The sequence below is a fragment of the Chiloscyllium plagiosum genome, unplaced genomic scaffold (assembly GCF_037043375.1).
Source record: "Chiloscyllium plagiosum isolate Xiang-an unplaced genomic scaffold, Cpla_swu_hap1 HiC_scaffold_42, whole genome shotgun sequence".
Lineage (NCBI taxonomy): Eukaryota > Metazoa > Chordata > Chondrichthyes > Orectolobiformes > Hemiscylliidae > Chiloscyllium > Chiloscyllium plagiosum.
In genome coordinates this window covers 89,915,111-89,932,462 of record NW_028270180.1, presented here as the reverse complement: position 1 = coordinate 89,932,462, position 17,352 = coordinate 89,915,111, and the positions used below count along the sequence as shown (strand labels likewise).

The 17,352-nt window shown below is 44.3% G+C and overlaps 1 long non-coding RNA gene across 1 annotated transcript in view; it reads right to left on the bottom strand.

Annotated features, from left to right (window-relative positions):
• LOC148137989 (uncharacterized) overlaps window positions 1-17,352 on the bottom strand; it is a 58,319-nt gene that overhangs the window by 18,833 nt on the left and 22,134 nt on the right. Inside the window, exon 4 of the long non-coding RNA XR_015754135.1 lies at window positions 2,430-2,541. This is a non-coding gene — a long non-coding RNA (uncharacterized LOC148137989). The remainder of the gene's footprint in view (window positions 1-2,429; window positions 2,542-17,352) is intronic.

The window sequence follows — 17,352 nt, the reverse complement described above, 5'->3', positions numbered from 1 at the left end:
GTGGCCAAACAATGTTTATACAAATACAATATCAGATGCAAACCACTACATCCAACGTTGTGACCGATGAAGGCCAGTATTCCATTTGCTTTCTATCCCATCTGGAACACCTCTGTTGCCATTTTCAGGGAGTTCCTGACTTGCACCAAGATCCTTCCGTATATCAATGTCCCTCAGTAGCCTAACGTTCTTCTTGACTTTGACATGACCTCACATTTGTCCAGATTAAACTCATTTTGCCATTTCTCTCCACATCTTTCCAACTGATCTGTAACCTCCTGCAACCTTGGATCTCCTTGCTTATTCACCCCAACTCCACCAATTTTCATGTCACCTGCAATAATCATATTTGTCACTTCCTTTCATTTCAGTTGTGTGAGAATCTGTAACCAGAGGGCATAATAGCCCAGCAAAGGCTCACCCATTGAAGATGGAGAGGAGGAGGAATGTCTTCATTCAGAGGGTAGTTACTATGTGGGAATTCCTGACTGCGGGGGGCTGCTGAGGTTGGGTCATTAAGAATATTTACAGCAGAGATGGTGAGGTTTTAATGAATCAGGGAAACCAGGGTTTTGTGGAGAAGGCAGGAAAGTAGAGTTAAAGATCATCAGGTCAGCCATGATCTGATTGAAGGGCAGAGCATCCTCAATGGGCCAAATGGCCTCATTCCGCTCTTGCGTCTCATGGTCCGAACTCAAACTCAATATGTCCTGCATAACATTATGGGTCTCTGCTCACAAAACTCCTTTATAATGGGATTTTTAAATAATTATTATTACACAGCATTTGATCTACAGTAGACAATTTTGTTGATGGCTCCTTGATGTGATGTTACAGAAAACCATCTCGTATCCAATCCAGGATTCCATCCATTCCTGCCCTGATACTCATTAGTTATCCAGTCGGGATGGAGACCACTGTCACACACAGTTACTGTACCGCCCTTGCTATAAGTACATTCAGTGTCCTGACTGTAACCATATTGACATTACCATCACTGTCTGGTGCCTACAAAAGAATTCCTGCTAATGGTTGCTGCTCCTTGTTTATTCTCAGCTCCACCCAAATACACTACAAATTTTGATCTTCAGTTCCATGTGGCTATCTCATTAATGCATTAACCTTATCCTTTCTTCACAACTTGTTGATTTTTTGCCTAGTTTGTCTCTTGGGACTAGATTGGGTTGGGATATCTGGTCGGCATGGATGGTTGGACTGAAGGATCTGTTTCCATGCTGTACATCTCATTGGCTCTATGACTCTATCCCAACAACCCTTCAATATTCCCTTCCCATCAATGGTCATTCTGCATTTACATCTCCGGAATGACAGTTCCATCATATCTGTTCAATGTCATTCCATCTGCATTATGGCAAACGCAGGGAGTCAATTCTCAGTAGTGGGGAGTTGAACGGATGGGTAGAGGTTACAGAGATAGGGAGGCTTATAGGGGCTCGAGGATGTTTGAATTAAACAGAGCTACATCTGGTCAAGAAAATCAGTGGGACAAAGGGGTTTGAGGATTGGAGGAATTTACAGAGATAGAGGGAGCTGGATTAGATTCTGGAGATAAGGATAGGGATGGATGTAAGGAGAGGGGGACAGACTGAGCGGCACAGACAGCAGTGTGTTTCAGTAGGATAGTATTGTATACACTAACAGAGATATGGAAGGTTGTAATGACAGAAGACGTTTACAGATATAAGGCAGTTTCTAGGTTTTGGAGACTACAGAGATAGGAAGGCAATGGAGAATGCCAGGTTACTGGGTTGGAGACAGTTATACAAATGGGGAGGGTTGCACAAACTGAAAGAGGTTCCTATGGTCGGGAGGGATGTGGGGTCGGGAACGAGGGTGAAATTTAAAACAATTCAGATCGAAGAATTGGAGGAAGATAAGGAGAGTACAAATCTTTCACAGCTAAGGAAGGGTTGTAGGAGCTGGAGAAGATTACTTAGGTAGGGACCGATGGCAAGGTTAAAGACAAATACATTGATATGGAGGGTGGTATTGGTAGGAGGAGCTTACAGGGATAGACAGGACTGTCGGGGGTTTGCAGGGATGAAGGAAATTAGTATCTACTGGAGAAGGTTAGGGATTAGGGCGTTAGGGGTTAGAGAACCTGACAGTGACAGAGAAAATGGTGTGGACTAGAGGTGATTCCAAACAGACGAAGGATTATTGGGACCGGAGGATATTACAGAGATAACAAATACAGCATGGGCCAGGATTGATGCCTGCAATCCCCTGTGCTGTCTCAAGGAGGACCAATACAGCAGAGGTGAGAGCATGACCCTCACAAGCTGGTGGGAATGAAGCCTAGAATGTTGCTGTTTCTTGCCCAGCTCTGTATCTATGTCCTGTCTTCCGGGTCTGAATACAGAAGGTCACTAACTCCTCCCTGTTCTGTTTTCTGAGAGTGATCTTACCGGCTGCAGGATTTACTGAAAGCTCCAGATCTCCCTCTCCATTTCTCTCTGGCTGACCAAGCGTCTTCAACGAGGTTATGGATGAGACAGGAATTAGGAATATCCTGATTATCTGCAGGAGGTCGAGAAATAGACAGAATGGGAAATTAGACTGATGCAGTGAGGATAACTTGTGCAGAGTGGCACAGCGTCCACCAGAGATCACGAAAATCCCAGTCTCCGTCCCTGGCCTGCGCTGCTGCATCTCTCTGGAGTGGACAATTCTGTTGACTCAGGATATCAGACAAGCTGTAAGAGGGAGAAACGCTGACAGAGGCTGCAAATAGACCCACGCTGCAGGGGTACCACATGGAGAGAGACTGAGTGATATCAGCAGAGTACAGGAAGGTGTCAGGATTACACAATGGTGTCAGAAGGTGTGGTTCTGATGCAGTGGGAACTGCTACCAGTACTCAAGGAGAAGTCAGCTGTTATATTGGAATGGGGTCCACTGGTACTGTGCTAGGGCCAATGTCCTTGTCAATCATTTGACCAGGATTATGCAGATTGCTTTAAACTGACACAGAGGAGGAGGGACACGGCATAGGTGAAAGGAAATTCCCAAATGCAAACAGAAAGAAACAGGAAGGGACTGCATTTAACTGAAATTGTACATCAGCAAATAGGTTTGTGACGGAAATTGTGATTAAGAAAAGTAAATTGCTGTTTCTTAATTTGAATGCATGAAGTATTTGCGATAAGTTACATGCACGCATGACTGTGATTTCTGTCTAATCACAATCAGGGTGACATTTTCACAGTGAACAAAAAAAGGTGAGTCATTAATATTCGAGATCAGACAACATTGTGGAAAGCCAGACAGAATGGGAAGCACGATGGGGAACTCCCACAGTTAGAGATTACAATGGGATTACCAGCAAAATATGTGTCCTCAGATTATCAAGCAATAGGAAACCAAATTCTGGGTAATAAGGATCAGAACATAAAAGTGGAAGGACGGTGTTAAAGCCCCTTTATAGCATTACATTATTAGACACTGCATTAACAGGGAGTTATTGGAATTTGTAACAAAGGCACTGGGATAATTGAGAAGGAATTCAGCCTTCCTATCTCTTCATATCATTGATGATGGGTCACAGATGAGGCTGACTCTCTCCCACTCTCAGGTGAAGCCTGTAGGTAGCTGTACAGACCGATGTATCCTTCCATAGATTCTGTTACACTTGGGGTAGCAGGTTGCCATGGGAAGAGGATGGGTGGGGCGTTGGGGTGACAGCACGCTCCTGGTGCTGTTTTCTCCTGGATTCCCCTTTTTCCCAACAGCAAGTCTCGAGGTACTCGACACCGTCTCAATGCTCCTCCCCCACTTCGGATGGTCTTGGCCCCGTAATTCCCAGGAGTTACCAGATTGATTAAGAGATGAAAAAAAAACCTATCAATTCTGAAGAAGCCAAAGTTTAGAAATGTGGACACATTTGTTAAAGAGATCGCTAGGGAGTCTCCTAGCAGGAGGAGTGCAGTAGAAAGAAGAAACGTTGCCAGTGTTTAATGAGAGTATTAGAACAGGGAGAATGGAAGGTTCTGGAGGTGGTGAGGCTGTTACAGAGAGAGGCAAAGGCCTGAAAAATGTTACAAAGCCAGAATTGCTGCAGCTAGAGCTGTTTGCAGAGGTAGAGATTGGCCTTATGTATTTTTCATTGATTCATTCATGGCCTGAGGATGTCACTGGTTGGAGCGGCATACATTGCCCTCCTGCTAATTGCCCAGAGGCAGCTCAGAGTCAGCCATATTGCTGTGGGTCTGGAGTCACATGTCGGCCAGACCAGGTAAGAATTTCAGATGTCCTTCACTAAAGGATATATGTGTACAAGATGAGTTTTTCCAGATAATCAACAATGCTTATATGGTGACCTCATGAATGTTCGGTACAGATACAATCTGACATCCCAACTCCTACTCTCAATGCTGTGACCAATGAAGCTAACTATCCCAAACACCCGCCTCATCAGCCTGTCTACCTGCGATGCTACTTTCAAAGAACTGTGTACCTGTATCCCTGGGTCACTGATTGACAACACTACCCAGGGTCCTAACATTAACTGTACAAGTCCAGCCGTGGTCTGCTTTAACAGAATACAACACTGTGCATTTCTCCACCTGTTATTCCTAACCTCACTGGCCCAGCAGTACTGTTGATCCCATTGTACTCTTCGATAACTCTCTTCGCTGTCCACTTTACCATTAATTTCAGTGTCACTCACACACTTGTTAACCAGGACTCCTGTATTCTCATCCAAATTGTTTATATAAATGATGCACAACATTGACCCAGCACTAAACCCATGGCACACCGTTGGTCACAGGCCTGCAGTTTGAACAGCAACCCTCTATGAATACGCTCTGTCTCCTACCATCAATCCAATTTTGTATCCAGTTGGTGAGTGCTCCCTGGTTATGTGTGATCTAAGCTGAAAATGTATTGCTGGAAAAGCGCAGCAGGTCTGGCAGCATCCAAGGAACAGGAGAATCAACGTTTCTATGTGTGATCTAAACTTATTAACCAGTCTGCCATGCAAAGGCCTTGCTAAAGTTAATGTGGACATCATGTACTGCTCTGATTTGATCTGTCATTTATCTACCTCTACACTCAGGTTTGAGGCACGATTTCCCATACACAAAGCCATGCTGACTATCGTTAGTCTGTCCTTGCCTTTCCAAATGCATGATGATCCTTTCTCTCAGAATCACCTCCAAAAACTTATCCACCTCTACCATCAGTCTCACTGGTCTGTAGTGGCTGTCGATGACATCTCTGCGAGGGACCCAGAATTTTCCTCGCTAGCTTCTCACTAGGCAGTGGGATACATCTGATCATGTCCCAAAGTTTTATCTAAAGTTTTGCATTTTTAGACATCCAGCACCTCCTGTTCTCCAATGTGAACTCTGTTCAAGACATCACTATGTATTTTCCCAAGGTTCCGAGCTTCCATCTCTTTCTCCAAAGTAAATCCTAATGCAAAATACTTGTTCAGTATCTCACCCATCAGCAGTGATTCCACACAGACAGCCTCATTAACCTTTCAGGGGCCCTATTCTCTCCCGAGCTAATTTTTAGCCCTTGTTGAAACTTGTTAAAATGCTTCTGAAATTTCAAATATCCCCCTAGCGTTACTAGCCTCTCCCAGATTTAACTATTCTGCCATTTATGGTCACACCAAAATATAGAATGCAACAAATTTAAAAAATATTCCCCTTTTATAAAATCATGCCTCTCCCATTGTTTCTAAGCGTCCAATTATCTTTTTTTGTCATATTCTTGATAACACAGTCCAGCACGTTCCCGACTTACTGTCAGGCTAACACCGTTTGGTTTCAGACTGACTGCACAAAGGGTTTTGGGAATCCTTGTGGATCATTCTGATAAAGGTAGTTTACAGGATCAGCAGGTAATAGAGAAGGCAGATCAAATGCTGGCATTTATTACAGGGAAATACAGTCTAAAATTAGGGAAGTCTTGCTAAAACGATGCAAGGTGCAAGTCAGACCACGCCCAGATTATAATGAACAGTATGCGTGCCGTAAGGAAAGATATTCTTGAATTGGAGGCAGGCCAGGGAAGGTTCACTCGGCTGATCCTGGAGATGGCGAGATTTTCCAATGAGAAGAGGTGGAGTAGATTGCCCTTGAACCTATTGGGATTTTGAAAAATGGGAGAGAAATTGAATGAAACATCGAGGATTCTAAGGGGCTTTGACAGGTTAGATGCCGTGAAGTTAGAAACTAGAACAGTACAGCAGAATATTAGGCCCTTCGGCCCACCATGGCTGTGCTGGCCATGATGCTATTCTAAACTAATCCCATCTGCCTGCACATGGGCGATATCCCTCTATTCTCTGCCTGTTCATGTTTCTGTCTAAATGCCACTTCAAAACGTTGCTCTCGTTGCCACTTCTCCCACCTCCTGAGCAGCTTCCACCCTCTCGGTAAAGACAACTGGCCTCATTCATCTCACTTAAAACTTCTCACTCTCACCTTAAACAAACGCGCCCTTGAATTTGAGATTTCGACATTGGAAGAAGGATTCCAACTATCCACACTATCCATGCCTCTCCTAATGCTATATATCTGTATCAGGTCACCCCTCAGCCTCCGATACTCTCGCAAGACAATCCAACTGTGTCTGAACTCCTTACAGTAAACACATTCTGTTAAGCCTCTGTTGCACACTCCCCAAAGCCTCCACACCCATCCTGTAGTGTGTCGATGAGACCTACACACAACATACCAAACATGGCCGAATGAAGTTTCATTCAGTCACAACATGACATGCAAATGTATATACTCAATACTGTGACCAATGAAAGGATGCATGCTATACTCCTCTTTTACCTGCTGTCTTATTATTTTCAGGAAGCTACAGATTTGCACCCAAGGTCATCTGTTTATCAATGTTTCCAATTAGTCAATTGGTGTAATTCTCTCTTCCATTTGACTTCATAAATGCATCACTTCACACTTGTCCCGGTGAAATTCGATTTGCCATTTCTCTGCCCAGCGTTCCAGCTGATCGACAGTGCTGCAACCTTTAACACTCTTCCTCACTATCCACAATTCCCCTAACTATCCCTAATCATTACATGCCTTTCCAAATGTTGTCTGCATAATTAACACTCCAACTGCTGACCTTATCATCTTATTCACAGAGATAAATTACAAACAGATATCGCAGCACTGATCCTTGTGAAACATCATTGGCCACAGACGTCCAATCAGAAAGTCACCACTGCACATGCCTCTGTCTACTATCACCAAGAAAATTTTGTATCCAACTTACCAACGAGCATGGATTCCATGGATTGCGATTTGATCTTCCAGATATTCATTGCTATTTGAAAGTTGTCCATTCAACATAATTCTAAATTTTGATTCCCAGATTAAATTGGCTGTCTCACTAATGCACTGACTGCATCCTTTCTTCACAACAAAACGGGACCTTGTTTGGTCTTTTACTGATCCTGCCTAAATCACTACAATCCCGTAATAATCACATTGCTGACATGGTCATTATGCAGGAGAAAGTGAGGTCTGCAGATGCTGGAGATCAGAGCTGGAAATGTGTTGCTGGAAAAGCGCAGCAGGTCAGGCAGCATCCAGGGAACAGGAGAATCGACGTTTCGGGCATAAGCCCTTCTTCAGAAGGGCTTATGCCCGAAACGTCGATTCTCCTGTTCCCTGGATGCTGCCTGACCTGCTGCGCTTTTCCATGGTCATTATGCAGCCACATCTCCATAACAACATGTCGCTCACATCTGTTCTCTTCAGTTAATGCTGTCATTCCATCTGCCTTGTTGCAAATGCATGGCACGTGTCACCGAGAGAGGGCCTTTGAGGGATGGATAGAGGTCACAGAGTTGGAGAGATGTCTGGGAGTGCGACGATGTTGCAGGCAATTGGTATGCATTCCTTTATTGGTCAGTGTATTGAGAACAGGAGTTGGGAGGTCATGTTGCGGCTGTACAGAACATGGTTAAACCATTTTTGGAATACCGTGTGCAATTCTGGTCTCTTTCCTATCAGAAGGATGTTATGAAACTTGAAAGGGTTCTGAAATGATTTACAAGGATTTTGCCAGGGTTGGAAGATTTGAGCTACAAGGAGAGGCTGAACGGGCTGGGGCTGTTTTCCCTGGGGCTTCAGAGGTTGATGGGTAACCTTATAGAGGTTTATAAAATCATGAGAGGCATGGATAGGATAAATATGCAAAGTCTTTTCCCAGGGGTCGGGTGTCCAGAACTAGAGGGTATAGGTTTAGGGTGAGAGGGGAAAGATATTAAAGAGACCTAAGGGGCAACCTTTTCACACAGGGGGTGGTACGTGTTTGGAATGAGCTGCCAGAGAAAGTGGTGGAGTCGAGTACAATTGCAAAACTTAAAATGCATATGGATGGGTACATCAATAGGAAGGGTTTAGAGGAAGCTGGGCTGGGTGCTGTTTGCTGCGACTGGATTGTCATGGACAAGTTGGACCAAAGGGTTTGTTTCCATGCTGTACCATATCTATGATTCTCTGACTTTAATTGCCGAAGTTTCAAATCACTGCAGGCAGTTAGAGACCGAGATAGAATTGTAAGGTCTTTTGGAGGTTCCACAGTTCGAGAGGATTCCATGGACTTGATGATGTTGTAAATGGAAGTATAGTTATAGGGACTGAAGCTGGGAACAGAAATAGAGAGACGCGCATGGGATTACAGAGATATGGTGGCCAGTGGTCTCTGGTGGAAGTTCCATGTCGAGGGATGGTTTTTGTAACTGTTGGACTTTGGAAAGATAGGTTGATCTGGAGGGGCTGGAGGGGTTTACAGATGCATGGAGAAATGTAGTGACTGGAGCATACGGAGATGGTGAGGGCTGTAGGAGATGCAATAATTTGGATGGACTGCAGAAGCTGGAGGGGTTCTCACAGAAAAGGAGGATTGGTATGTGAGGAGTTTACAGAGATAGGGGGTTTGAGAATTCTCAGTAATTATTGGTTGGAGCACTGTCCAGACTGGGGGAGGCTTCAGAATGATGGAAGGACAGAGCAAAAGGAAGTGGTCGCAAAAATTATAGAACATAAACATGTCACTTCGGTGCCACTGAGGGTCATCAGGACGACAGTCTTCCTCATTAAAATGTACAGACCCTCAGGGGAATGGACAGGTGGATGCTGAAAGGATGCTTCCTTCTGCTTATGGGAGAGAGGCAGACAACGAGAGTCTGACAAAGATGGAGAAGAGGGAGTTGTCTTTTTCTTCCAATGGCCCAAACCTACTTCAGGTTTGTTCCCACACAGCTGAAAGGAAAGCAATGCGATAACAAAGAGCATGGTTGGTTGGGACTGGAGGAGATATGAGACGAAGGCCAGGTTGGCAGGGCTGGAGGGAGTGAAAGAAAAGGGAGATGTTCAACAACAAGAAGGGTTTACAGAGAGTGGACACTGTCAGGACTGGAGAACATGACACGCTCTCCCATCAGAGGGAGATAACGATATGGCACAAGGTCAAACACAGCAGGAGGATCCCAAGCTCCGTACCTGTCATTTACTCAGGGAGCTGCTCTCACCCAGTCTGGTACCAAGCTCCACATGCAAACAGCATGAGGTTTCCCAGTTAATGGTGCACAGAGCCCAGTGCATTCACCCCTGAATCAGTCGGTGAAGTATTTACACAGTTGTACATTCTCCATAAACCCTGTGTCCTAGCCGACATAAACTGGTAAATTCACACTCTACCAGGCAAAGACCATCTGCACTCAGATTCCCTGGTGATACAATCCTCTGAGTGATAGTTTGCAGAGAACAACAGAATCCATGAATCCCCATTACATGGGTCATGGTCAATGACAAATGTTTCATTCTTTCAAAAATGACAACTCTTCAATTCCTGCATCTCACAAAACTGCCATTTAAAAATGTTAAAATAAAGAACATTCCAAATGAAGGCTTTGATGAGGTGAGCTCTGGTCAGTAACATAGATCTGGATGTTACGGAGAGTGCTTTCTACCAGAGCACCAATAGGTCAGTATCAGGCACACAGACAGAACGGTCAAATAGATTCACATCGGAATTCACATCTCACAGCCTGGCAATTTGAAGCTGTGCTCACACATTCCGGTAAAGATCTCTAGAAACAGGACATCAGAACCAGAAGACTGGAGGTTGGCTATTTTAGGAAGGCAGTAAAGAAAATCCAGGAAACTATAGACTGTCGAGCCTGACATCGGTGGGCAAGTTGTTGGAGGGAATCGTAAGGGACAGGATGTACATGTATTTGGAAAGGCAAGGACTAATTAGGGATAGTCAACATTGCTTTGTGAGTGAGAAATCATGTCTCTAAAACTTGATTGAGATTTTTGAAGAAGTAACAAAGAAGATTGATGAGGGCAGAGCAGTGGATGTGATCTATATGGACTTCAGTCAGGCGTTCAACAAGGTTCCCCATGGGAGACTGGTTAGCAAGGTTAGATCTCACGGAATACAGGGAGAATTAGCCAATTGGTACAGAACTGGCTCAAACGTAGAAGACAGAGGCTAGTGGGGGAGGGTTGGTTTTCAAACTGGAGGCCTGTGACCAGTGGAGTGCCACAAGGATCGGTGCTGGGTCCAATACTTTGCATTGTTTACATAAATGATTTAGGATGTGAGCATAAGAGGTATAGTTTGTAAGTGTTCAGTTGACAACAAAATTGGAGGTTTAGTGGTCAGTGAAAGAGATTACATCCGACTACAATGGGATCAGATGGGCCAATAGGCTGAGAAATGGCAGGTGGAGATTAATACAGATAAATGCGAGGTGCTGCATTTTGCAAAAGCAAATCTTTGCTGGACTTATACATTTAATGGTAAGGCCTGACAGAGTGTTGCTGAACTTAGGGAAATTGGAGTGCAGGTTCATAGCTCCTTGAAAGCAGAGTCGCAGATAGGTAGGATAGTGAAGAAGGCATTTGGTATGCTTTCTTTTCATTGGTCAGAGTATTGAGTACAGGAGTTGGGCTGTTGTGGCTTTACAGGACATTGGTTAGGTCACTTTTGGAATATTATGTGCAATTCTGGTGACCTTCCTATCTGAAGGATGTTGTGAAACTTGAAAAGGTTCAGAAAAGATTTACAAGGATATTGCCAGGATTAGAGGGGTTGAGCTACAGAGAGAGGTTGAACAGGCTGGGGCTGTTTTCCCTGGAGCATCAAGGCTGAGGGGTGACCTTATAGAGGTTTACAAAATTATGAGGGGTGACCTTATAGAGGTTTATAAAATCATGAGGGGCATGGAGAGGGTAAAGAGACAAAGTCTTTACCCTTCGGTTTGGCAGTCAGAACTGGAGGCCATCGGTTTATGGTTATAGGGGAAAGATATAAAAAAGAGTTAAGGAGCATTCTTTTTTCCCGCAGAGGTTGATACGTGTATGGAATGAGCTGCCAGAGTAAGTGATGGAGGCTGATACAAAGGCATCTGGATGGGTATATGAATAGGAAGAGTTTGCAAGAATATGGGCCAGATGCTGGTAGGTGGGACTAGATTGGGTGGTGATATCTGGTCGGCATGGACGGGTTGGACCGAAGGGTCTGTTTCCATGCTGTACATCTCTTTGACTCTAAGAGGGGCTGAATGGTCCAATCAAAAATGATCTGTGGTTCAAATCATAACATCCTTCAGTTTCCGTAATCCATTCTTGGTTCCAGCCTGCAGGCTTTATGAATCCCGCTTCCTCTACACTCCTACAGGACCCACGTCCCTTCCCATGTTTGTACCATCCTCCAGGTTCTGCAGCCCTACCTACCTCTGTCACATGGCCCGGACTCTACAATTCTTCCTTCCTCTGCAATGTTCCCCAGATAGGCACTGGAGGCCGGTGGCATTTACAGAGTTAGGGAGGACTACCGGGACTGGAGAATTTTGCAGGCATTAGGAATATAGGGACTTGAGGAGGTTTCACAGTTTATGAGTGTTGTAGGGACTGGAGGAAGTTACAAAGATAGGGATGGTTTCAGATTAGAGGATTCTCCAAAAAAAAACTTTACATGGTTAAAGGCAGGATACTTAGCAGTGTGAACGAACAGTGTGTCCCTGAAGTTGCTACTCAAGTTGAGAGGGTGTTAAGAAGGCGTATGGTGTGTTGGCTTTCATTAGCAGGGTTTGAGTTTAAGAGATCCAGGGTTTTGCTGCAGCTCTATAGAGCCCCAGGTACACCACACTTGGAATATTGTGAACAGTTCTGTTCACCTCATTATAGAAAGGATGTGGAAGCTTTAAAGACAGGACAGACGATACTTAGCAAAATGTTGCCTGGACTGGAGGGCATGCCCATTGAAGGTAGGTTGTGGAACCTCGGGCTTTTCAGATCGGAGTGAACAAAGAAGAATGGCGACATGATAGAGGTGTACACGGTAATGAGAGGCATCGATCGCGTGGATAACCAGAGACAACTTCCCATGGCAAAATGGCTATCATAAGGGGACATATTTTTAAGGTAATTGGCAGAAGATTTAGCTTGGATATCAGAGGTACGTTATTTACACAGAGTGTGGTGGGTGCGTGGAATGGACTGCCAGCCGTGATAATAGATTCAGACACATTACGGACATCTAAGCAACTCTTGCATAGGCACACGATTTTAGCAAAATGTAGGGTATGTAGGTTAGTTTAGTCTTCAGAGTAGGATAAAAAGTCAGCACAATATCAAGGGCTGAAGGGCTTGTACTGGGCTGTCCTATTCTATGTTCTAAATAGCGAGGGTTATGATGACAGGAAGAGGTTTCGGGAAGCTGGAGAGGATGGGGTCTGAATGAAGAGACACAAAGAGGAGGCGTTGCGAAGGTTGTATGAGGTAACAGAGACAGAGGGTTGTGGGGACTGGTGGTGGTTTCACAGGGAGGGAGGAGCATAGAGCCATAGGCTGTTACAGAAATGTGGAAAGCTGTAGGGCCTACAGGGGTTTCATGGAGCTGGAGAGGTTGGGAGGGATGGATCAGTTTGGTAAGGATGTTGGTAGATTGGGGTGTTTTACACAGACATGAATGTTTCAGGTGAATGGAGCAGATTACAGAGATAAAGTGGGTTGTACAGACCGACAAACAGACATATGAAGGGTAGTCGTGACTGAAGATGTTTATAGATACAGGAAGGCCTAGCTTCTGCAGGTTATTTAGATATGGAGGGTGTGGAATCATACAGATTTTCCAAGTGATAAGGACAGCAATTTTGGTTGGAGATAGTTTCACAGATTAGGGAGCATTAGTAACCTCCTCCAGTTTGGTCAGAGTGGGAAGGGTTGTAGGGGAGGGTGATGTTTACACATGTAAGAGCTGGAGAAGATTATGGGAATGAGTAGATGGATGGAGACACTGGAGGAGCTTACAGTGACAGGGTGGGTGCTGGCAATGAAAAGATATCACATAGATAGAGGGTCTTGTAGGAACTGGATCGGAAGAGTCACAGGCATTGGAATGACTTCTGCAGATTGGGAGTGTTACAGGGACTGAGAGGACTATGGGGTCTCCATAGATTGATCGTGTCTTTAAGAATAGAAGAGTTTATGTAGATACTGAAAGCTTAAACCCAATGCATGCAGTCTTCATTTCAAGACCAGAGCCTTATTATCCCTCATCAGGCAAGGATCCCTAAACCTGCCAGCTTTTCCCTTTATCCCAATGGAGCATACTGGATTCTTGAGATCACACTTTGCAATGCCTCCCTTTTGCCAGTTGTTCCTTTTCCTTCAAACAGACTCACCCGATCGATTAGAATCATAATATGGAGGTGCCGGTGTCGGACTGGGGGTGGACAAAGTTAAAAATCAACCCGACACTCGGTTCCAGTCCAACCGGTTTATTTGAAAGCACTAGCTTTCAGAGCACTGCTTCTTCATCAGGTGGTTGTGGAGCACAATCCTAAGGTACAGAATTTATAGCAACAGGATGGCAGGGTCATGGAATATAATATCAAACAAATTTAGTTTAAGCATGTCATCTGTTTCAGTGATCACCAGCGCTTCCAAAGCAAGTTGGATTATAACTGGGCGTTGTGCAATTTTAAATTCACAGTATTGACGCTGGCCAGATCCTGCAGAATGGCCTCAAACCTGGCCCTGTTTCAGTTTTCCTCTTCAATCTGTGGACATGCTGATCTTTTTCCATAACTATGTTAAAACGAAGACAGTTGTGGGCACGGGACCCAAAGTGCTCTCTGAATGACACTTCACTCACTTGCCCGACCTCGTTTTCTGAGGGGAGGTCCAGTGTTGCACCTGCCTGAGTAGAGTAGGGCCCTCTGCATATTAATTTAGGAGTCTTACTTGGACACATTTGAAAAATTGCCCTCTGTCCAGTGCTTTTTATACTCTAGGTGGCCCAGTCAATACAGGAAATATTAAAATCTCCAGCATGCACTCCTCTATTATTCCTATAGTTATCCGCAATCTCTCTACACATCTGCTCCTCTGGTATCTCTTGGGTCGACAACAGTCTACAATACAGTCCCAACAAAGTGACCACCCCCCTTCTTCTTTCTAACTTCTAACCATGTGGAATTTTAAATGAATATATGTTTTAAAAATTGGAATTAACAATCCATAAATAAGTATTGATAAAAATCCAAACACTTGACCTTCAGAGAAAGACAACAGCTCACTCTCATGTGGTCTGCACGACATACCCACAGCAAAGTGTTTGCCTCTCGATTACCCTGTGAAATGGGCGAGCCAGCTGCTTAGCTCAAGGGCAGCAAGGGATGGGCAATAAAGGCTGGTCAGCCAGAGACACCAACATCCCATACCTGATTTTTTTAAAAAAATCCATTCAGATTGGTCCCAGCACAGTTCCAGTGGAACAATGTACTGGCCAATCACATTGGTAGGTTTATGGACAGGGCTTTAAACTGACAGAGAGGATGCAGGGACAGGCTTCAGGTGAAAGGAGCTTTCCAAATCCAGAGAGAAAACGTGAAGCATCGGAGCAGCATGGGGAATGTGACCGAAGACAACAGAAAGGAACAGGATGGGACAAAGTTTAACTAAAACTGTAGATCAGCAAATCCATTTGTGACAGGAAATTGTGGGAACGAGTAAATTATGTTTTTTATTAATGGACAAAGTCTCTGCATCAAGGTAGATGGATTTGTGACACAGAGATAAAAGAGATTTATCACCAGGGAGATGTGGTTCCAGGGCGAACAAAAGGTGGAACATAAATATTCAATGGTTCACAACCTTGTGCAAACTCAGGCAAAATGGGTAACACTAACAATAATGGGTAAGAAAGGCATTACAGAGAAAGCATTTGGCATCAGATCATGACGTAGAGTCAGTCTGAATGTAAATTCTGGCTACTACTTGCCAAGGACATAAGCAGCAGAACAGTTTTAGCCACCGAACAGCATTTCATGGCTCGTCACTGCAATAAATAGGAATTCATTTAAATTTTTAATACAGGCATGGTGAACATTTACTGAAACGTCAATATTCGCAAAGTCTGGGACAATCACACTGACAACAGTGATATTGGAAGAGGAGGTCAGAGAATTTTTTTCAGTGTTTCTTAGAATAACACATTGTGCAACTGGCGAGGGAGGTAACTGTCTCAGAGCGACTGTTGTGTGATAAAACTTAGTGAATGAGTAATGTCACCTGGACAGATCCTATGGGAAATTGTGATAAAGTGTATTTTAAAGAACTATAAAAGTTTTAAAGTGAATCACAGAAAGGGCAAGCTACAACTAGAAACAAAAATAGCCAATTACATGAGCTTGATGGAGAACTGACCAAGATAAACAGGCTAAACAGACTGAAATATGTGCCTGTAAATGAACAGTGGAAAACATTTGAAGGAACAGTGTAAAATACTCAACAAAAGGACATTCCACTGAAACAGACAAAAACTCAGCAAGAAATCCCCACCGGACCCTCACTCAGGACAAAATGGATCATATTAGATTATGAGGCTGAGAAGATCACCACAAAGTACTTAAAATCCTGAAGTGAGAGAGAGTTTTAGAGTAAGTTTTAAAGGGATTGCAATGGGTCTGCTAGCAGGAGGAGGGCAACGAGAAGGGGAATCGTTGGCAAGGTTTATTGACATGATACGAACATGGAGAGGTGAAGGTGCTGGAGGTGGTGAGAGTGTTACAGAGAGTGGTCAGGGCCTGAACGGTGTTACAAAGCCAGTACGGATTGCTGCAGCTGGAGGGGTTTGCAGAGGTAGGGAGAGATATATGTATTTTTATTTATTCATTCATGGGATGTGGGTGTCACTGCCTGGACCAGCATTCTTTGACCCCACTGCTAATTACCCAGAGATTGTTGGGGCCCTGGTGAATAAATATAATACTTTGCTGGACACAGATGAAGTGCTGAATGACTGGAGGATCGCTAATGTAGTTCCTTTGTTCAAGAAGGGCAGCAGGGGTAGGCCAGGTAATTACAGAGCAGATAGTCTGACAGCAGGGGGAGGGAAATTATTGGGAACAATTGTGAGGATGAAACGACACTTGCAAAGGTAAGGATCAACTTGGTTTAGTTATCACGGATTTGGCAGAGGGAGATACTGTCTGAGGAATTCAGTTCAGTTTTTTTGAAATGGTGCTTAAGTATATTGATGAAGGCAGTGAAGATGATGTGGTTTACACGGACTTGACTAAGTCCTTAAATAAGATCGAACATGGAAGGCTGGTCCAAAAGGACTGGGTTCCAAGGCAAGTTGGCAAATTGTATGCAAAATTGGTGGATAGTATACTTTCACCAGCGGGTGTACCACAGAGATCTGTGCAGGAACCATTGAACATGAATAACTCGGATATGAAATAAGAAGGTATCATTTGTAGGTTTGCAGATGACATGAAAGGTGAGGGTGTTGTTCACAGTGAGGAGGATGGTCTCCGTCTGCAGTCCCATGTCGATCGGATGATAACCTAAGCAGAGTTTAGTTCTGATTGAAGTGAGGTAATACTCTGTGGGAGGTACGATAAGCGAAGGACAGACATAATAAACGGTAGGTCCTTGCGGAGTACTGAGGAATACAGGGACCTTGATGGACAAGTCCATAGATTCCTGAAGGTGTCAGCACAAGGAGACAGGGTGGGAAAGGCACCTCAACTGTGAGCGGGAGAGGGACCCATTTCCTGGTGGGGTGAATTGCTAGAGCTGCTTGAGAGGATATAACCTAGTCTGGCAGGGTGTTGGACCTTAAATAAACGTAAGGCCAGAAAGAAGATTGAGGCTGGTACACGAGTTAAAGACAGCAATTTCAGCAGACAAGGCAGGCAAGAACATAGCAGGGAATGGGGGGAAACTGATGATTAAACTGCATTTATTTCAATGCAAGGGGCCAGACAGCTAAGGAAGATGAACTCAAGGCATGGATTGGAACATAGGACTGGGATATTATTGTTATTAC